Below are 6,217 nucleotides of genomic sequence, written 5' to 3' on the forward strand. Positions count from 1 at the left end.
GGTGCTATTTGGAAGAACCTAAGTAGGGAGGAGAAAAGCTCTATTATTTTTGTCTACTTTGCTAACAACTAAGAGTTCTGAAAAGTCTGGATTACACTATGAAAAGTTTGTGTGCTTAGTGAAATGTTGTTCAATTGGCCAATCCACTTGGTCTTGGGAAATGTCCTAGAAGCTTGGCAAGAAAATGTTCTCAAGAGAGCCCAAGTGCTGCCAATTTCCAATTGGCCAAGACACATTACAAGGACAACCTTCTCCCAGCAACCTGGCATTTCCACTCCAGTTGGAATCTTCTGCAACACAAAGATGCACGCGGGAGAAAGACTAAATAAACAAACCTTTCAGATTTCCGCTCCAGGTGAGTCTTTCATTCTGGTCTATCTGGTGAATCTTTCATTTTACATCTGGTCAGCTCCAATCTTCTTTTGATCACTGACCATTGCAAATATTAGGGAACAGTGGGAGCCTATTACAGGTTGGTTTCAGAAATGCGAAAGAGCCAGGGCAAATGCAGGAAGAGCGAACAGATCTATTTTTATACATATACACAACACGTTGAGCCTGCCTGAACAGTCCAAATTGTTGCTAATAAAATTTTAGATTTGCTATGCGAGGAAACCTGCCTGTCATATTGGCCCTTGCTCAAGGAGCTCCCAAGCTCTCGGTGCCTGTGTGGGAAATGATGACAGCTGTGCTCTTTGCCTGGCTGCTTCCATTTATGAAAACATGGGGGTAAATGGAAGCCACCCCCACAGGTCCCTTTACCGTGAATCTTCTTTTGTAGCTGCAGCCAAGAGTAAAGGCCCCCAACAGAACTGAATAGCATTCAAGCCCTACCTCAAATAGGTTTAATTTGCTTTTTACAAAAAGGAATTTAGGAGACTGGGGGAAAAAAGATATTTACCAAATTGGAATTTCTAAACTATATATATATATATTTTTTGCTCGTAAAACAACACTCACTTTTTGTTATTTTAACACAATCACTTGTGATAGTTTAGGTAAGCAGGACAAAGATATCCAATTATGCCAAGTAAAATTTTCTCCTGAAGTTTATTTTTGGGTGTGGCTGAGGAGGGATTCGAAGGCTTAGAAGCCCACACATGTCCCTTGGCAAATCTGGCCTTATTCTGCTTTTAAGCACTGTCAATGATGTCACCTCTGAAAACAGAGCCTAGTAGCAGATTAGTTGAGATGGTTCCTTCATGGGTTAACTTTTCCTTGTCTCTAGATTTCTGGTTTCCTTTATCACTGCACTCCTCAGTCCCTATGTCTTTCAAAGTGCTTCTGGGATGTAGTCATGCCCAGTGGCTCTATCTGCCTGTCTACAGACAGCACAGAAGGGAAGCCGAGGGTACTCAGAAGCAAGCCCAGCCCCACCCCTTACATTATCCTCTTAGACCATGTTCCTATAACCTGAGAGCCATTCTCTGAAGACCTCCTCCATACTTGCCTCTTCAGTTTCTATTCTAGTCACATCATTGTAAATCCCTTGGCCACTGTAGAAATTCTAGTCTATAAGGGTGTTAGCTACTGAAGGTCTTTATCAGATGACTGGAAGTCAGTAGAGATTTTGTGTATCCTTCCTATTTGGTCTCATTACTGGTATCAGAGATGTGACTCCACCCTCTGTATGGATGCCTGGGGCAGAGCTGTCTTCAACGTCATAAATGATGAGTAAATGAGTGGAAGGAGAATGCCAAGGGACACATACTTACCAGCTTTCATGCCTTCCATGAATGCCTAGGAGGCCTTCCCTGGTTTTCCACAGATTTTCATTCCAGTGTTTTATCACTCGATTTATTCATTTCCATCAATACATATTTTTGCACCCCTCCTTGGTGCCAGGCATTGTTACAAAGGCAAACTACAGTCCCATAACCCAGTGTTTTTAGGGCATCAGCAATCAAGTTGAAGAGAAGGCAGCTCAGTAGACATTTAAAGCAGGTGGAAAGTGCTTTGATAGGGACATCCACAGGGTGTGGTGGGAGTGTGGAAGGAACACCCAACCCTGACTAAAGGGGTTAGCACAGTCTGCCTGGAAGAGATGCCACTTTAAGTTGAAAAAATTTGTTGGCATTAGTGTAGTCAACTCCTTCATTTTACCCAAATAAAACATCTGCTGTCTTCCTACAGCCATTTCCTTTTGCTGAATCATCTTTGGAGATGAAGATTCACTGTCCAGCGCTTCCCACATAATCATCTTCATATTTCTGTAATCAGTTCCGGGCCCTGTATTTTAAGAGAGAGATGGGAAGGGTGACGATTGCTAAGAAGAAAGAAAACAATGTTGTGAGAGAACTTAAAACTTGGGTTACCAAGTATATTCCTGAAGGAGCTGGTGGTGTTTGGCCTGAAAAAATGAAAATTCAAAGGGCTCCAAATTTTTTAAGGGTTCTCATTTAGAAGATGGATTCATCAAGCTTTGACAACCCCTCCTGGTGCTGCCATGTTTCCTGTCAGATGTCAATGATTAACTAAGCTCCAAGTGCAGCCTCAGGACCCCACGAATGTGGTCCCGTCAGCAGTCATTACTATGTAGGACTCTGGATGAATATTCTGATGCTGGACATTGTCAGTGTGCTGCTGAGGGTTCAATGGAGACCAATGGGTAAAAGACAGGGACTCAACTTTAAACACAGTCATAGGAGTCAGTGATGGAATAGGTTGCTCCCAGAGGTGGCAAGTCTCCCAACATGAGACATTTTCAGAGGTTTGCTTTAGGAAAAATTTCAACTTATCAATTCCTGTGATGGCTCTACCCTCCCACCCCTACCCCTATGGTGAAAAATGCAGAAGAAACTATCTCTGAGAAATGGCAAAGGCAGAGATCAGGCCAGGGGTTGGTGGGGGGGCTTCTTTGGGTCATGAAGGCTTTGGACTCCATGAAGGAAGATGCTCTAAGGAAGCCTGGACCCCAAGCAAGTCGTTTCTACCACAGCATTCACGTAGGACACGTCAAGAGCCCCCATCTTGCAGGGAATACTGGTGGCTTGGAAATTTGGGCCCTTAGGGGCAAATGTGACAAGCTGGAGAGTAGTGAGCTTCCAACCATTATGCCTCCCAAATTCTAAAGTGACTCTGAGAGTGGAAAGGGACCTCTCAGAGTGTCCATTTCTCACAATTTGCAAGGGTCTCTCTGGACACTTGCCTGGGGAACTGTCACACAGATACAACAGAACTCTATTTTAGCTAAGGTTGTGTTTACTTAGATACACCCTCACCTGCCAGGTTTTCGGTATTCCACCCCCAAACCTAACAAATCCAGTAAATCCTTGACGGGACATGGCCAACAGCTCAGAGTTGATAGAGGCACCTCCCACCTGTGAGAAGAGGAGGGTCCTGTTTCGCAGCATCTGGGCTATAGAGGGCCTTCATTGTGCTTAAAAAAAAAAAAAAAGAATAGGTTTTCTTATCAGTTTCTTAAGGTTGCTTTGGCAAGCAACTAGGGAGCAGGCTTGTAATATTTCTTACATACTATGCTCGAATCGCTAATGCAAAATCAATTATCCCACCATCATTTTAGACACTGTGTGAAAAGTACAAGAGTTATACTAATGATTCAGAGAATACAATTTGCCCCCATGGAAGTGGTACTGCTTTATCACTGATAGTTCTCACCCTGTGCTTAACCTTGAACGATTTTCCTTTTCCAACCAGTATCCCAGTGCCATGATGTCACCCACGACTGTTTAGATCCTCCCGCCAGGTCTACATTAGCAAATACTCCAGGGCCAGTAAAGTCACTTGGTTGCCAGCAGCTGCAGTTATTGCTGCATTGGCCAGCCGGCGCTTTGCTTATCATCAAACCCAGTCCAGAGTAAGCTTTAGAAAAAGCCCAGGTATTGTCCGTCATTGCAAGACACAAAGACTGTTTCCCACGGCCAGGTGTTTTTCCAGGGCCCTAGTCAGACTGCTACGACAAAAAAGTCCTAGGACAATGTCACGGGATGAGGAAAATGTCCTGTATAAGCACTGAGAATTAATACTTAGTTGCATTTTTTTTTCTAAAGGCGGCACAGCACTAAATGACTGCTAGTCTTCAGCACTTTTACGACTGATACTGTGGGAGCTAGCGTATTTTGAGGGCTTTCTATCTGCCAAGCTCTATGATACAGAATTTTTTGCATTATCTTATTAAATCCTCATCACCTGATGAGGCATCAATTTTTTCCCCATTATAGAAATGTGGTACGGAGTGTTTAAGAAATTTGCCAAAGTCATAAAGCCAGTCATTTTGGAAAGAGTGGATGAAAGGTCAAAAAAGATTTGGTGAGTTCTGGCTTCCAGAATCATTTAATTTAATCCAATTTTGTAGCAATTGTAAGACTACCTATGCTTGAATCCTGGATCCACAGTTCACTTAGATTGCTTTGACTCAGCTTCTTTGTTGACCAAATGGGTCCAATAACAGCATTTACATCAAAGGGTTGCAAAACTTAAAGGGACGATAATAACATTAGTTAATATTTATGGATGCTTATCATGTGCCAGGCACTGCTTCTGAGTTCATTGAACATATCTGCTTATTTATTTCTTTTTTAAAAAGATTTATTTATTTATTTTAGAGAGAGAATGAGTGCTCATGCAAACATGCACAAGAGAAAGGGTAGAGGAAGAGAATCCTCAGACGCACCACTGAACGTGGAGCCCAATGTGAGGCTCAGTCCCCTGGCCCATGAGCTCAGGACCTGAGCCGAAACAAAGAGTCAGATACTCAACTGACTGAACCACCCAGGTGCCCCTCTACTTATTTATTTCTGACCACAAATTGTGAAGTTGATAGAATACTATCTCCTTTTAGAGATGGGGATGCTGAACCACATAGAAGTTAAGTAACTTTCCCAAGATTATGTATGACGTCAATGGTAGAGCTGGGATATAAACCCAGGAAGCCTGTGCTTGGAGCCACCACCCTGTTACCTTCAGGAATGTAGGTAACCCACCACATGGCAACTGATCAATAAATGTTCATCATTTAAGAACATAACTATGCTAGATGCTATGCTAGCACTTCATAAATAATTTCAAAAAATTCTCATGAACCCCTTATAAGATAGCCATGAACCCACTTTTGCATATTTGGACACTTACAGATGAAGTACTTTACCCAAGATTACATCTCTTTTTAACATCACATGTGAGTAACTCTACTGGGATACAGACCTTTTGCCTCTTGAATCGCAAAACATATGGTTTTGATCGTAGCCAAATAGCCAGACTACTGTCTGGCTTTAGGAATAACAACCCCAGATAATAGCATATTTTTATGCAAGCCTTCTGCATTTTCTGTGTCGCTCAAATGGCTCCCATGTAATCTCTCCGATGTTTATTTAGGTTTGGTTTCTGGAGTTATGAAATTGATCATCTTTTGCTACAACTTTTTTTTTCTTTCTCCCCTCTGCTTTAACACACAAAGTCTCCACATTCAGTGAAGCACTGGCACTGCATGATCCATTTCACATTCTAGGACTCTGCTGCTCCTCACTTTGGGGTGATATATCAGACAATCAGTCACAGCAAGATGCTAAATGCCAGATGTTGCTTTGTCAGCTAGGATCATCCTTTGAACATCTGTCTCCAGTCCTGAGAGGGGAAATGCCCTAATGTGCCAAAAACATGGCTATTTATAAGGAAGTGTCTGGCTGTTAATTAGGTATCAGGAGTGATCCAAAGAAGTAAAGTTACCCCAAAGGAAACTTGCCACATTCTGTAAACTCTGATCATCTCAGTGGGTGAGCATCGTAGGGATATTGGCATACTGTAAGGAAGAACTTACTCGGCACCCTTTTCTTGCCTTCTTTCCATCCCAGTGGTTATGCAGTGTTCCTAGGATCTTCTTTGTTGTTGATTAATTAAGTAAAAGAATGTTTAGACAAGGCTTGTTTTAGGCAAGCCACTGTGCGATGTACTGGAGACATGTTATTAAAGGTCTTTGCCCTTAAAGCATTACTGTTAAACACAATCTGGTCTGTCTTTGTATAATTGAAACTATTTTGATTCCTTTATTTAACCATTCACTGAAAAGTGGTATTGAGTACATAGCATATCTTTAAAGTTAATTAGAATCATAACAATCTTAAAATAAATGTTTGGTTTTTAAACATTTTTTTTTGGCTTTGTCTTTAGTACAACAAGCCTAGGGGTTACCAGGGAAAACTTTCTCTTCTCTTAATTTCTTATTGCTGCTCTAACAAATTACCATAAACCTAATGGCTTA

The 6,217-nt window shown here is 41.9% G+C and overlaps 1 long non-coding RNA gene across 1 annotated transcript; it reads left to right on the forward strand.

Annotated features, from left to right (window-relative positions):
• The first annotated feature begins 218 nt into the window (after positions 1-218).
• On the forward strand, positions 219-5,962 carry LOC144318512 (uncharacterized). The gene is made up of 2 exons (XR_013384479.1): positions 219-355; positions 2,134-5,962. It is a non-coding gene; the product is annotated as an uncharacterized LOC144318512 (long non-coding RNA).
• Positions 5,963-6,217: the final 255 nt, after the last annotated feature.

This window comes from Canis aureus, chromosome 8 (assembly GCF_053574225.1).
Source record: "Canis aureus isolate CA01 chromosome 8, VMU_Caureus_v.1.0, whole genome shotgun sequence".
Taxonomy (NCBI): Eukaryota; Metazoa; Chordata; class Mammalia; order Carnivora; family Canidae; genus Canis; species Canis aureus.